The sequence below is a fragment of the Leptidea sinapis genome, chromosome 12, assembly GCF_905404315.1.
Source record: "Leptidea sinapis chromosome 12, ilLepSina1.1, whole genome shotgun sequence".
NCBI lineage: Eukaryota > Metazoa > Arthropoda > Insecta > Lepidoptera > Pieridae > Leptidea > Leptidea sinapis.
Genome location: NC_066276.1, coordinates 1,751,014 through 1,767,951, shown reverse-complemented (window position 1 = coordinate 1,767,951; position 16,938 = coordinate 1,751,014). Strand labels below are relative to the sequence as shown.

Here is a 16,938-nt window from a genome sequence, read left to right as displayed (position 1 = left end):
AATCAATTTTCTTGTATTGTAATAAGGAGTCCATACGCAAAGTTTCAATCTTACTTAAAATTTTACTCCATCCCCATACAAACTTTCAACCCCCTTTTCACCCCTTTAAGGGTGGTATTTTCAAAAATCCCTTCTTAATGGATACTTGCGTTATGTAAACTACCTGATGTTAAAAAAATCAGCTTTCTACGTTCAACGGTTTGGGCTGGGCGTTGATTTAAGTGAGTGAATCAGTCAGTCAGGACTTTTACGTTTATATATATGGACTAGCTGACCCGGACTGCCTCAATCGATAAATAAAAGACCTAAACTGTATAAAATAAACTTAAAACAAACAAAAGGAATCCTTTTTTTTATTAAAACAAACATTATTATTTCCAATTTATTTCACATGATGTTGCTTTACTTACAAAACAGAGTTTTCCTGAAATACTGGCTATTTATAAGGTTTCAATTTTATATTGACACACACAGTTATGATATAGTCTGTGAATCAATTGAAAGCTTTTTTGATAAACTATATTTTTTGTTTTGTTTGTGCGGTTAAGGTCTGAAACTTTATTTTTTGATAAATCTTAAGATTTATCTATTAAGTGTTTGCGTTCAAGTTTGTGACAAAAATAAGGATTTATCAATCAATAATTAATCTGCCAACTATAGTAAACTAAAATTATGTTTATTTTTTACCTCCTGAGAAAGTTAGAAAGATATAAAAGTACTAATTAGTTATTCATTTTAAACAAAGTAATATTATTTTAATTTGATTTCTGAATGACGGGGAACACATCAAAGGAAAATCTTAATCGTTGTTTTTATTTGATTCGCAGCATTTTCATATTTATTGATCTTTTAAACCTTCTCTGAACTTCCACAATTAATTTGAGACCAAAATTAGCCAAATCGGTCGAGCCGTTCTCTAGCGAGACTAACGAACAGCAATTCATTAAATATATATAAATATATTTCAATATATTCTTATAAGATTAGGTACACAATCCTAGTATTCGTAAGCGGAAAATGGTGTTACGTGGGAAAGTTATTAAATCTTTGGATCACTATATTGAGCGTGACTTTCCGTATCACTTAGGAATGTCTTTATTCTCGTGCTCTGTAATAGATGTTTTCCCAATTTATTGCCTATTTCTGTATTTATTATTGAGAACTCCGTGTTCGAACATGATATACTTCGAAGTATGTTGGAGATTACAAATTTTTATAGAACCTACAATGAATATTTTTATATTTAGTTCTTATCTCACTTGATGAGAAATATTACAGTTGAAGGCGCACCTTATTCTATCTTGAAATGCATTTAGTTTCTTTTTAAAATAAGGGTCCTAACTAAGCTTTTTTGACAAAATATTATTTTATTTTATACTTCGATAAAATGTTGATGTCGTAGAGATATTTCTGATATTATCACCTTAATCAAAATTATTTATTTTAATTAAGGTATGAATTTTTTATTTTACTAAGAAGTATGATTGACTGTTCCATATAACTGACCAAAGGCAGCTCCTAGTAGAATTAAGTCTAAATTAATTAATTGTCTTAACAATTTGTTATGTTTTTTAAAAAAAAAACACCTAACATATTGTTTAGATTTGCAAGAGCGACATCTCAAGTCAATTTCTTAATATGCAAATATTGGGGTTGAGCAGGTTATCCTGTAGATGAAGCCACAACCTGAGAGTTGAACAAAGCAAACAGAATTTTATAACGAGGCGGTACTCGAACTGTTAGCTCAATTGGTTAGAGCACCGGCACGGAACGCCGGAGGTCATGGGTTCGAATCCCGCATCGTTCATAAATTTTTATTTTTCAAATTTCATTTGTGTAATTGTCTTAATTAACTAAGGCAACAGCTTAACTATGCTGTATCATTCTGTCGCACGGACTATAGAAGCAATACATTTATTTTAAGAGCTATGCAGTCATACAATCATTTTTATGACACGGATAAGAGCAATGTCTTAACATCTATAAATTCAATGAGAGCCCATTAGGTAAAACAGTGATTAACAATTTAACTTCAGGCGTGATATTACTCCTTTTTTATCTTGCATGAAACTGGCGATGGGAGTGTGGGAAGTTTTAATTAATAATTTTTAAACTATACTTGTGTTGTTTGTTAATAATCTTATACTTCTTCCATGTGTACAAGAGGAAGCCTATTATTAGCTCGAATGAATTATGTTTTTATTTTATTATTGAATGTAAGTCCAACTTTGTGAACCGCATTAACATTTTCACACAAAAATAGAAAGGATAGGACTTCAAAAATGATATGGAGGTTTCTAATATCATTTTTTTCTTAACTATTCAAGAACGCGCGTTAGACACTTCCAAAGTGGTAAAATGTGTGTCGCCCCCCCTGTAACTTCTAAAAATAAGAGAATGATAAAACAAAAAGAAATATATGATGTATAATGTGCATCCATCAAAAATTGCTTTGAACGAGATCTAGTGAGTAGTTTGTCTTAATCCGTAATATAAATGTTGAGAGCTCATTTGCTCTGTTTGATTTTGAGCAAAGATTTGGTGCCTTTTCCATTTTTTCCATAATTTAATATAATTTTCCTTTCGATATAACTTTTATACTATGTTACTTGCTGCTACGGAACCATTCAATTTTTGCAATGTCCTTTAAAAGTTATATGTTCTCAGTAAAACGGTTTATGGGGACATCCTTATGTCCTAAATGCTGTCTATAAGTTTATATAGACGTGTACCTGTATTTGTTTCCATATAAAAGTATTTTTTAAAAACTTTTACATAAAAATAGCTTTTGGTTGTGAGATCTATTTTTATGTATTATTTAAGACTTTCAAAAAGTTTAACATTATACATGAAGAGCTGTTGATTCTGTATAAATAAACAATTGAGACAAATATTAAATGAAACTAATTAAATATGTTTACACCAGTAATAGTTATATCAGACGAGCTTGAAAATTTTTTAATGGAAAATTTGAAAATTTAGATATTTTACACATGTCTTTTGCAAAATTCAAAATTATGACTAGAGAAGCAATAATCAACTTAGGTTATTTCCACTTAATAACATATAATATTCGCCATATTTATAACAACGCTCACACATAGTAAACAATAATAATTAAGTAGTTTTAAAATTAGCTTATGGAACTATAGGTCTTCATTAAATAGGATAGCGATAAAATATTTGAATTGTGACTTGTTAAATATAATAAAAGTATTTAATACTGTTTAGCTTAAAATGTGACCACACGACAATTTTACAATGGACATACATTTACAAGTCTGAAATTTTTCTTAATACTCTTAAGTTTCCGAGCTCAAATGATCCATTTTTTTGATAACAATGTCGTAAAAATACTTATTATTAATAATATTTTAATGATAATTGACTGGTAATTTGGAATACTTATATTTATTTATAAAACTTTGTAACAAATGAAAAAAAAATGCTTTAGAAACAAAAATCCACACTTTTGTGAACACAAATAAGTAAAATGTCACTTTGACCTTATTGGGAACCATGTGTCTTAATAAAGCTTAATGAAAACAAGTAAACATTGAACTTCTTAATGAATACAAAACGTTGTCAATACTTATATTAAATCTAATGAGATCCCATTAATAACTTTTGATCATTTTAGATCAGATTTAATGAGTTTCTTATCATGTAAAAGTACTATATTATTCAGTCTTTTTCATCTTTTTTTATAAACAATCTCCAGAACAGTAAAATATTTTATCAGCGGGTGTGAGTCCAACACACATCTCATGATACCAAACGCCACAAGTGAGACATTGTCGAATATCATCAACTCGGTCTTCTTTACAAGCCGGACTGTACGAAGAAGGTTTATTATCGTGACGTTTTGGTTTAGATTTCGTAGGATTATCTGTTCTCAAAGAGTCTTTACTGAGGTTCGCTTTCCTGTTGCAGCAACTACAGGTTGTGCAGATGTGCAGCCAGTAACTGACGCTGATTTTGGTGTCTTTGCGTTAATCTTTATCATGGATGAAGTACCAAGAACATCTACTCTTGACGATAGTACAGTAATCTGTGATGTGGAATTTGTAGCATTGTCACCAAACAAATCTTTTGTTACTTCTTGAGCCCTGTAATTCAGAGACTTCTTGCGTGGAGCAGTCGCTACAACTTTAACTTAGGAGTTGGTAAAAATGTATACATCTCACACGTGATTGATTGATTGTCTATCTTCTGTGGAGTTCCAGCATTCAGATTGTTTTTGAGAGCAAGGACAGTGGTAAACTCTCAGTATCTGTGCCTGACCCATCTGAATCTTCCACGTTTGCAGTTGAAATGCGGGTACACCACCCTTCACCATAGTCTCAACCCAATAAGACGTCCCAGACACGTAACGGTAGACCCGGATGACGACATCACCATCGCGAACGCGACACCCACACAAACACCGACACAGACACGCACACACCGCCTTCGCAGGCGTAGGCGCGGTCAACCACCGCAAACCACTGGCACTCGTCACTCTGACGATGGCCAGCGGCCCGCACCCTAGATACACCACACATTGTTTTGATACCCGACGAGACGTTAGTCCTCGTCCTGTAATCGCTTCACTACACTCACTCATACACGGACTCACTGACGGACTGACATACACCACTTACACAATCACAAACACACTCCACAAACAGACACAAACACAAACATACATGCACACAAACAAATCGGGCTCTATTGCATACTGTATCAATATGTTTCTTGAAGTTCATATTGCTGTTGAACGTGACTCCTAAGTATTTGTAATCCTTCACCCACGGTATGGGTGTTTCATACAATTTAATGACGTCGGTCGGTCGTTTTTTAGCGCGGATGCTATTCGCGTTACCAAAGAGTACCGCTGCACTCTTGGTGGGGTTCACTTCAATCCGCCATTTTCTGAACCAGTTGCCTAGTTCATCGACAGCGGCTTGAAGCACTTTAATGTTCCTGCTCAAGGTTGAGCGGTTCAATAGAGCGGAGCCAAAGTAGAGTGCCGTATCGTCAGCGTACTGAGCGAGCTGGACACTCGGAAACTTGGGAATGTCGCACGTGAAGAGAGAGAAAAGAGTGGGAGAGAGGACTGAACCCTGTGGCACGCCAGACCTGATGGGTCTGGGTGAGGATAGGGTGCCCTCTACTCGATATCGGGAGGAGCGATCAGTAAGGTAGGCTCGTATGATGCGCACGAGCCTGTCTGGCACTCCCAGTTGATACAGCTTGAATACTAAGCCGTTGTGCCATACCTTGTCGAATGCCTTCGCGACATCGAAAAACACGGCTGCCGTGGTAGCGTGAAGTTGACGCCGTACGAGAATGTACTCGGTGAGTCGGTGAGCCTGCTGGGGACACGAGTGAGCGGTTCTGAATCTGAACTGTATGTCGGGTATCAGGTTGAGCACCGCGATGTAATGATTAAGACGCGCGAGAATTAATCTTTCGTAAAGTTTCCCGATCGAGTTAATTAAGATTAGCTTAATTAATTCGATAGGCCTATAGCTACTCGGATTAGCTTTAGGTTTATTGGGTTTTGGGATACCGATAACAATGGAATCCTTCCATTGTTCGGGGAACGCGCTGTTAGACAATAGAATATTAAAAATGGTAACCAATAAAGTAATAAGAGTCGAGGGTAGGATTTTAAGAACCCTATTGTTTATAGTGTCGGGCCCCGGGGCCTTCTTGAAGTTAAGCTCCTTAATGATTAGCTTCACCTCTTCGTAAGAATGGGTTTTATTACATCGCCTGAAGGGCTCAGAGCGGAGCGACGTTCAACTTCACGATCAACTTCGTCAACGTGTGTCGGGTCGGCTGCTGCATTTGGAGAGCACTGACTCTCGAGACTATCGGCGAGGCATTCAGCCTTCTCATCGTCATCAAGCGCCGGCTGCAGTCCCGGTCTGTCCAAAGGAGGCATGACAGTGGGCGGCTCCTGTTTGAACGCGCGAGGCAGCTTCCAGAAAGCCACATGTGATGGCTTAAGGTTGCCGAGCAAGCGGTCCCAACGTTCGCCGCGGAGTTCTGCGATACGTTCCCGTACCACCCGCTGTAGGTAGCGGAGGTGGCGCCTATTCTCGACCGACGGATACCTATCGTAAGTCTAGTGGCTCTGTGCTTCTGTGTGAGTAAGTTCCTGACCTCTGGAGGCAGGTTTTGGCGATGCGGTTGCATCGTCGGAACCTGCCTGGAGAAGGCCTTGATCCTATTCTTTATATGTGACGTCACATGATAGATAGCACTGTGAGCCGTGTCGACCGAGTCGATGACGTCCGGTATAAGGTCAAGGTCGTCGGACTTGATAGACTCGAGATCTTTTTCCAGCCGTTGCCAGTCGATCGCTGTTTTCGTCGGTGGTTGAAAGTTAACCGGTGGGCCTAGATTTAGGACGACGGGCCGGTGGTCTGACTCTAATTCGTGAAAAACCTCGATTGAATTTACATTGAGCGTTACGTTCTTAAGTAACGCAACGTCTAGAATGTCGGGTCGGTGCGCAACGTTATCCGGATAATGTGTTGGTTTGTCAGGTGCTATTACTGAAAAGTTCAGCGTGTCTGTCAGCGAATCTACTAAAATTCCGTTTTTATTTGTGGCTCTACTGTTCCAGCTGGAGTGTTTGGCGTTAAGATCGCCGCCCACTATGACTGTGGCCCCGTGGCCGAGTAATGCTTCTATATCTGTGTATAATACTTGTTTGTTGGGCGGAAGATAAGCTGAAATAACAGTGATCGGCTGGTGATTCGCCATACTGACCCGGATGTTAGTGAGGACCGGAGGATCTATAGATATACAGTGTAGAGACCTTTTAAAATAAATGAGGGTGCCGCCCAAACGGGTGGTGCGATCATTCCTGACTAAGTTATAATTAGCGATACGCGGATCGCGTATACGTGGTTTTAGAAATGTCTCTTGCACTAAGAATAGGTCTAATTGATGTTCGTGAGCGAACTCCTTCAACAAGTCTAGTTGAGGCTTAAGGCCTTGGGCGTTAAAATACGCTATACGGAGCGTATGTGGTTTAACCCGTCCGCTTACGTAGTTAGGCATCGCGAATGTTTTTTATACTTTCGCCCTATATCGGTGAGGGCACGGAATATTTTGCCGTTGTCTGCCATAACTTGCAGGAGCGACGGCGGGTCCTCCCGGACAGCCTCGATCCTGCTGGCCAGGGCTATGATTTCATTTATGTCGAACAGCTCTGACAGTTCGAACATGAAGGCAAAGGTGGTCCCGCCTTGGTTTCCTGTTGCCGCGGACGCGGGCGCCGGTGGCCTCGGACGCGGGACCGACGCCGCCGGGCGGGACGCTAGCGGTGGCCGGAGGGGCGCGGGGGCCGCAAGAGTGGCCTCTGTGGCAGCGTTGGCAGCCGGAGGAGACCTCGCCCAGGCGTTTACCTTCGGAGGCGGCGCAGGTTTGAAGGTCGGCGTGAACTCCACCTTCTCTGCTCTGCCTTGCGGCTGGCGGCGCCCTGGGTGATGCTTGTGTTTGGGTGCCTTGGGACACCCGCGATAGCTCGCGGGGTGCCCCTTCTCCCCGCACAAGACGCAGGCTGGGGGCTCCGCGCATTGCGCTGGTCGAGGGCACTCCGGCGTGCCGTGTTTTCCGAGGCACTTCACACACCTCAGGGTGTGTTCGCAGTTGCGTGCCGAGTGCCCGTATAACTGGCTTCTGTGACACTGACCAGGCCTCCCGCGGTTGCGAGGAGCTTCGGCCCGGATGCCCTGAAGGGAGCAAACCGATTTAATATTAAAAATTTCCTTTCCCTCTTGCGTGAGGTCGAGGACGACGAGAACCATGTTAAACGGTTGTTTGTTGGTGGTTCCGCGCATACGGTGCACCTCGTGTGCAGGGTAACCCTGCTCTTTGAGGTCCGACAGAATGTCGGCCTCGTCTAACTCTCTGGGGACGTTCCTAATAACGACCCTCAGACGCTTCTCCTCAGGCAGGGCGTACGTGTGGAAACCCACACTCAGCTCTCTAAGATGGGATGTCAAGGCGCGGTGGTCCGCTACCTCTTTGGTCTCTTTTTTGATGAGAGATTGGTACGCCCTCGCCTGGAAGGAGAGCGTCTTCGGGATCCTATTTTTGATAACCAACCAGCGGCCTCGGTCTCCTATAAAAATAGGAGGATATCAAGAGAAGGCGATTCGCGATCGCGCTTCTTCTTGCGACTGACGGTGATGAAGCCGTCAGCATCTGACGCGACACTATCCGCTCTCGACGGTAGAGCGGTTTCTGGCTGGGCCGGTGAAGCACTGGAAGCCTGAGGGGCTTTCGTGCGGTCAGGACAGACCGCGGGGACCTTAGGGGTCGCCTGCGCGTCAAAATACCCCTGAAGGACAGGCGGACGGGCTGATCGGGTGATCACTTTCCTTGGTTTGACCGAAGCTACGGAGCTTGCGTCGGAGTCATTACCTAGTTCCATTTCGGATTCCCCGTCGGCACCCGAAACGTCAGACGATGAGTTATATTTGTCGGATTTCGCTTTGATAGCGGCATCCACTGTCTCGTTGATTGTTACTTTCATTAACGGAGCGATCTTCTCCGAAAATAAGAGAATCTAAGAGAGCGCTGATGAAGCCCTCGTCGGGAACCATTGGTGAAGCCATGGTTGTCATATTTATTAACTAGGTTGGGCGGGCAACAACCCCCGCTGCCCGGGTCAGGCAGAGGGGGAATATAATAATTAAGTGGACAACTATAGTTAAGTTGTACACTTGCACATTAATAAATAATATTAATAATAATAAAATATGCAGAAATTAAAAGAAATTAATAATAGTAATTAAGCCTAAGACTTAGCTTTGCTGGATGTCGACTGGCTGGGCCGGAATCCCGATGCACGCTGTGCAGGCCCCCGCGGAGAAGACACGCACGGCACGAACTGCAACTCACAAACACACACGATTAGCGTGCAGAATCGCGAAACACAGCACAGGTGCTAACTAACACGATCGTAAAACCGGGTAATTATCACAGATAATAACTAAGCTACGTTCCGCGAAGGAACGTAACAGGTGCGAGACTCAAAGAGTCCCGAACAATAGCGCGCGATAACAATAGCTAGCCCAGGTGGCCTGAGCAGATAGTGCGATAACGCAGGTAGTAAAAATATTCGAAGGAGGACAGATAACGCAGCACGTGTGCTCGCGTTGCCTGCCTGAATCGAACTCTGACAACGCAGAGGGTGCAAACGCCTCTTCAGGAATAGCATCTGGGTCATATGGACATAACCCTGAAGCACAAAACCCATTCGAGATATTGGCAATAGTCAGACATTTCGACCATACTTGTGAGAGAATGACATTGAAGCTTGTCTTGTTAAGGATTCGTTCGGGATGCTGACTGACGTATTTAATCAACTCTTGGTCCCAGTGGTGCTCAAATGACCGGTAAACAGATTTATTCATCTGTAACTCTGTTAGCTGTAACGGCTGTAACTCGTGCGTGGTATTTCACGGAAGACAATTTCTCAGCTTCTTGGAAAAGTGATCGCTAACAATATCTTTATTTAATTTTTGAGCACGAGCTGGATTCATTATTTTATTTATTTCAGAAACAAACGGTTATACAAAACTTTTAACAATTTATACTTAAAAACCTATAGTTTCATCATCTGTGCTTTACGACGTGCTAATTCAGGGTGTCGTTTGAGAAATAACCTCAACCATTTCTTTCCCGCTACGTTTTTGTCATCATTGAAAGTGTTTGGATTTTAACTTTTTTAACTTATTTAACAAGCCTGTACGCGCAACCTCTTTGATTTCAACGGTACTTTAACATCAGCCAAATGTATGATTCTTCTGACAAGTCCAGCTTCATGTTCTGTAGTCAATATAGCCGACCGACTTAGCTTTGTGTAGTCGACCCACTCACTAGATGGTTGCGTAGCGTTCTTCTTGGTATTTTGTATCTGGCTGCAGCAGTATATATATGTTGATAATTTTCCTCTTTCTACCATTTTAACAGCGTCTTCCATCTGTTGCGAAGTTCATTGAGCCCTTTTTTCCTTGTGGTAGAAGTTGGTGATTCGTTTTCCATGATGTTACTGAAAACAAGGTTTTACTATTTTACTAAGATACTCTTTTAACTGACATAAAACGTTATCCCAAAATCTCGATCTTGTTGCCCTTTACTTCTACTTCCGTGTTTTGGGTACTATTCGGCTATTTTCCATGTTCAGTTTTACTATTTTAATTATAACACGATGGCTATCAAATTTGATATTGGCTGGTTCAAGTTAATATAGTTTTTTAGGGATTTAGCGAATTGGTCAAATGTGGCAATGTGTATAATATGCGAAGGACCTTTATAAATCTATAGAGTCCAGCGGGCCCACCATGAACTCTTATTCCGATTCAATTGACAACCTCAAATGAGCTGCTTTGCTATTTCGTACCACGCCGTGATTAGAGCTATCTCATTTAGGTTGACGTCAAATCAACTGATTAAATCGCAATGATGTCAATTGAATGTCAAAAAATATGTCAATTGAATAGCAAACTGATTATGTTCGTTCATTCATTGGTACCATGAGGTAATATTTCAACCTAAACTGTATATCTTATGTGTCAAAGTGAGCGAATCGAAAAAAGTTGCTACTTCCTTAGAGGTAAGTGAATCGTATCGTTAATAACTTTTAAAAAATAGTGAAAACTTACAGCGAAGAAAAATTTTATTAATGAAAGATGAGATGAGAATACTTTATTGGACTTTTTTGTAAAACAAAATACTAAAAATAAATACCAAAAATGAAAATACTAAAGACGAGGCAGTAAGGGCCCGGGCTACAGAATGTTCGCAAGAACGAATTAAAAAAATGTACTCTGTGCTCCTCAAACATCAACAGAGGTGCGTTCGTAAATCGTTATTTTTACGAAAACACCTAAGCAAACATTTAATTTGTAATTCAAAGAACTATATTTATTTACATTACTATTATTTAATAAGTACAAAAAAGGGCTTAATGGTTTATAATTTGACGCGATAAAGCGCAATTTTAAAATATATTTTTAGTATTGGATCGGAATCGCATCGCTTATTAAAAGTTGACGGTAGGCCCTCAGGGTCATTCTAGTGCCACTAAAGCCTGTCAGATGCGAGAGACAGTCGAAAATGTGAGCAGTAGTTTCAATTTAAATTTTTTGTTCATAATTGGACATAATTTCAGAAAAAAACGTTCCAAACCACAATCATGTCGAAATTTAGTTAAGAACACAAAACTGGTCACGTGATTCATATAAACGGACTGACAAAAAATACCAGCCCTACTGTCATTCTTTAAATGACATAATTACTAAGTAGCCCAACCCAGATGTATGGAATACTCTAATATTTCGTTAAACACGAATTCCTTAAAATGTGATGTTTGTGGCTTGGAACGTTTTTCAGGAACTATATCCAATAATTACTATAGGTCACACATATTTAATTATAACATCATACCAATTATTCTACATATTCACAATTCACAAATAATTTTGTTTGTATTTTGGAAGCATTTCGAAATTTAATTTCGTATCTTGATTTTTATTATTTCTAGTAGCTTAACCAATTCTTTATGCTTTTTCCTAACATTTCCGAACAACTAGTATAGAAAATTATCATCTTTTCACGTGCCAGTAAAAAATCTTATTATATTCTATCGAAAATACAAGAAAACAAGATCGTTGATTTAAGGTACAATATTGTGTAAGTTATGATTTTAATTTGCTTTATATTTTTAATAGTCAATTATATTTGACGGGAATTAGTTGAGAATATTATTATTTTATTTTAATTTTGTGAAGTCAGTAAATCTTTTATCTGCAATGCCCTGAGGAATCAAGAAATACTGGAAGCAGCCAGTCAATGGTCCTCGCTACCAGGTCATCGGCAGGCTAAGCTGCTCCTAGGCAACTATCAAAGTCAGCGTGCCAAACAATGCATAACCTTGGACAGGAGGCAACTGAGAGCCCACAAGGGGTTCCTCTCGGGCCACTGCAAGCTGAACGGGCACATACCCAGAATAGGTCTCAGTGAATCAAACCTGTGCCGATTCTGCTGCGAAGCCGCTGAAGACCTACCTGATACACATCCTTCTGGAATGCAAGGCCAGAATCAGGCTGGGACTGTCCTAAAACACCCTCACTCAAAGCAGAGGACGTGCCCTGCCTGGTCTCTCTGAGAATCGTACGCTTCTTAAAAATAATAGATCTAGAGAATACAATTTAAATCCCGGCACACGTTTCCGAGTCAGTAGCCTCGATTTTTCCACAGCTTATTGTTTTTTAGACATAAGAAGTCGAGGGTAGGCGCGGTAGCGCAAGCAGTGGGCACAATAGATCCTAGGATTTAAGTGCATCTAAATACCCTACTCAAAATTAAAAAAATATAATTGCAACCACTAGTGAACCTACCTTAACAATGACCGACGGTTCCATCACGCAGTGCGAGGCAATCGCTGCAGTTCTATTTTCTTTAACACCATGTTCCATTATTGAGATTTAATATTAACCTCAAAAAATGTCGGACATTTCCCGCCATTCAGAAGTTTCTAATAGCATAAAATATTTCCAATTTCAATAAAGAAAAAATTAAAAGTTTTTTTTTTAAGTTGTAACAATTTATGTTGGTACATTATTTGACATATTGTGATCGGGACTGTCTTAATGAGAATTAATCATAACTGGACATTTTTTGTTCAAAATGAGGGGAGAAGATATTAAATGCAATACTTTAATTGTGTTTCTTGTATACAAAATACATTAAAATTTTAGTAAATATTTTAAATTTTCTCTGGACGAAAACTTAATTAAAAACGATTACTAATCCAATGCAAAGAGATAATTTAAAAGTTAAATGTGCTTTCAAAGCCATGAGTGAGTATATTTTCATTTGCTCAAATTGTATGGCAAGCTTTAATTAAAAACAGAGGACTGGCTGAAATTTCAATTTGCATTTGGCACCAGCTAAAATCGATAATCACTTAAGACCCTGCCACGAAACTATCGCCAAACTTAGAGCGTCAAACTGGTACGTACGGTCTTTCAAATATTCACCTTCAGCGTTTGCTGAAGTGAATTTCGCGGAGTGAATTTGTTCAGTTCAGCGTAAGAGATCCCCAATGCTTTGATGTAACATTATGTCAAGAAATTGCTATAAAATATATTATTTTTAAGATACTTCTTTAAAAAAAGCATTGGGAACGTGGGATAAGCCTTCATAGAAGGCGACCTTCTCTTGAGGAGAGAGAAGCGCAAGCGGCACTCCCTATGAAGTATCCGCTGGAATATGTGTCGACGCCAGGGAGACATTACCTTTGATGTCTATCTTCACCCTGTCCCCGTGTCACTGTTTACAAAATCTTATTTATAAAGGAAGCACTCAGGCACACGATGCAGTCTGCATGTTGCTGTTAAACTAATGACATCGACAACAGCTTCATTTATCGACTTATTATAAACAATGTCACTCAAGGACAGTACCAGGCTACATCTTGTTTAATTCGGCAAGTTCCTTAAAAATTAATGCCGTTTGACATATTATTAATGGCTCTCTTAAAAAATTGTTTGGCTTTCTCGACACTTATTTATTTATTTATTGTTGGAAAACAAACCTGTGCTGCCCCGGGGCGTAAAAAGAATAGGGTAGTCCCAGGTCCAAGGGTGTCGTAAGAGGCGACTACGGGCTTTTTGAAAGTGGGAGAGTCACGCTGCTGTCTCATGACGTCAGCACAATCGGGCCAGACTCGTCCGGGTTACTTACCACACTCGCACAGAATACCGGCGTGAAGTAGCGGCCTAGTGCCGCTATGTTTCGCATAGGTTAGTGTCGAGGACCGGAGGCCATCCCCCCCCCCCCTCACCCCCCAACAAAATATGAGAGCGGTATTTAAAGAGAAATTACCCCAGGAGGGTACCGGCTCTTGTAGAGCCAGAGAATCCCTCCCCGAGCGTTCGCGCTCGGGCTGCCCTTCGTATTCTGGGGAGGGCACAGTACCGTGTACGTCACAGGACAAACAGGGCAGCAACACCACGGCACCCCGCTCCACGCTTAATGTGGACTTTTGTAACATCCGGGGAATTCACTCCAACTTAAACGCCGTCCACCACCACCTTGAGACGTCGCAGCCGGCCTTGTGTTTCCTTACGGAGACGCAGATATCTCGACCTAGCGATACGTCATATTTAACGTACCCCGGGTACAAAATTGAGCATAATTTCATGCCTCATGCCGGGGTATGTGTGTACGTTAGGGAGGATATCTGCTGTCGCCGTCTCGGCAATTTTGAGGGTAGGGGCCTGTCTACTCTCTGGCTCCGCGTAGATTTAGAGGACCGCGTCCGCATCTATGCGTGTGTCTACAGGTCCCATAGTGGTAACGCAGAAACGGATCACCTCATGGGCTGCGTTCAAGCGGCATTTGATGACGTGCTTGCTCAGATCCCCTTCGCTGAAATCGTAGTCTTGGGTGATTTCAACGGGCACAATGCCGAATGGCTTGGATCACGGACTACGCAGGGCGATCTGTGCATAACTTTGCATTGGCGTATGGTCTGTCCCAATTGGTTGAGTCGCCGACGCGGCTCCCGGATGTGGATAGCCACATGCCGTCCTTATTAGATCTTCTGCTGACTACACATCCCGATGGTTACCAGGTCTCTGTCGACGCCCCTCTCGGAACGTCCGACCATTGCCTGGTCAGGAGTGTAGTGCCTATCCGACGCCAACGTCGCAGACCACCAGCGACCCGCCGCGTTTGTCACTACAAGTCAGCAGATTGGGATAGGATGCGTTCCTTTTTTGCATCCTACCCTTGGGGCAGGGTTTGTTTCCCTTCGGATGATCCTAGTGCCTGCGCCGTTGCAGTAGCCGATGTGATACTGCAGGGCATGGATATTTTTATACCAAGCTCTGTAGTACCGATCGGTGGCAGATCACAGCCCTGGTTCGATGCGTCAGTTAAAGCAGCATCTGACTGCAAAAAACAGGCGTATCGAACTTGGGTTGCGGCGCTGGGCTCAAAGGATCCGAACTGCAAAGTTCTGAAGAGGAAATATAACCGTGCCTCCAGATTTTTAAGCGGCAAATCGGCCGTGCGAAATCGAAGCACGTCGTCTAAATTGGCGAGCAGCTTTCCAGTTACCCGACCGGAACACGCAAGTTCTGGTCGTTGTCGAAAGCTGCTCTTGGTAACTTCAACCAGCCGTCAATGCCGCCGTTGCACATGAGGAATGACACCCTGGCCCATACGGCAAAAGAGAAAGCCGATCTCCTGTGCACTCTTTTTGCCTCCAATTCGACTCTTGACGACAACGGAAAAACACCGCCGACCATCCCGCGGTGTCAGAGCTCCATGCCTCAAGTACAGTTCCGACAGAAAACTGTTAGGCGAGCTCTGTTTTCGTTGGACGTCAGGAAGTCGAGCGGGCCGGATGGCATTTCTCCAATCGTGCTTAGAACGTGTGCCCCTGTGTTGACGCCGGTGCTAACGCGTTTATTCCGGCACTCTTATTCAAAAGGCGTAGTCCCTGATTCATGGAAGTCAGCCCTTGTCCATCCGATCCCAAAAAAAGGAGACAGTTCGGATCCGGCAAACTACAGGCCTATTGCGATTACCTCCCTACTCTCCAAAATCATGGAGAGCATAATTAACCGCCAGCTCTTGGTATACCTTGAGGGTCACCAGTTGATCAACGACCGGCAGTACGGCTTTCGCAATGGTCGGTCGACTGGCGATCTTCTGGTATACCTAACACATAGATGGGCGGCGGCTATTGAAAGCAAGGGGGAAGGCCTGGCAGTTGGTCTGGATATAGCGAAGGCCTTTGATCGTGTATGGCACAAGGCGCTCCTCGCAAAACTTCCATCATTTGGGCTTCCCGAGAGCTTATGCAAGTGGACCTCCAGCTTCCTCACTGGGCGCAGCATACAGGTCGTTATCGACGGTTATTGCTCGAATCCCAAGCCCGTGAACGCTGGAGTGCCCCAAGGCTGTGTGCTATCTCCCACGCTGTTTCTTCTGCATATCAATGATATGTTGGACACCGCCAACATGCATTGCTATGCAGACGACAGCACTGGTGATGCCGTATACACGGGCCATGCAGGTCTCTCTCGGGAAAATGTCGACCAGTGCCGGGAGAAACTTGTGTCTTCTATCGAGTCCTCTCTCGAGAAGGTCGCGGAATGGGGTAAGTTGAACCTTGTCCAATTTAACCCCCAGAAGACTCAAGTTTGCGCGTTTACCACTAAAAAAACCCCATTTGCCGTATCACCGCTCTTCGAGAACACTTCCCTTAAAGCCTCGCCTAGTATCGGAATACTGGGTCTCGAAATCTCGAGCAATTGCCAATTCCGTGGCCATCTGGAGGGCAAAGCCAAACTGGCTTCAAAGAAACTGGGCGTCATAAATAGAGCACGGCAATACTTCAAGCCGGCCCACATTCTAGCGCTCTACAAAGTGCAGGTCCGGCCTCACATGGAGTATTGCTGTCATCTCTGGTCTGGCGCACCCCAGTATCAGCTCGATCCATTTGACCGCGTGCAACGCAGAGCAGCTCGAATTGTCGGGAACCCAGTACTCTGTGAACGGCTGGATCATTTGGCGTTGCGTAGAGACGTCGCTTCATTGTGTGTGTTCTACCGCATCTATCACGGGGAGTGTTCCGAAGAGCTGTTCAACCTGATTCCTGCCGCCGAATTCCACCTTCGCACGACACGCCACAAGTTAGGATTTCATCCCCACCATCTGGATGTGTGGCGGTCCTCCACAGTGCGGTTTTCAAGGAGCTTTCTTCCTCGTACCACGAAGCTGTGGAATGAGCTTCCGTGTGCGGTGTTTCCGGGACGATACGACATGGGTACCTTCAAGAAAAGCGCGTACACCTTCCTTAAAGGCCGGCAACGCTCTTGTGATTCCTCTGGTGTTGCAGGAGAGTGTGGG

The 16,938-nt window shown here is 42.5% G+C and overlaps 1 protein-coding gene across 1 annotated transcript in view; it reads right to left on the bottom strand.

Moving 5' to 3' along the window:
- The window catches only part of LOC126967314 (uncharacterized), an 82,669-nt gene that overhangs the window by 28,356 nt on the left and 37,375 nt on the right, over positions 1-16,938 (bottom strand). The window lies entirely within an intron of this gene.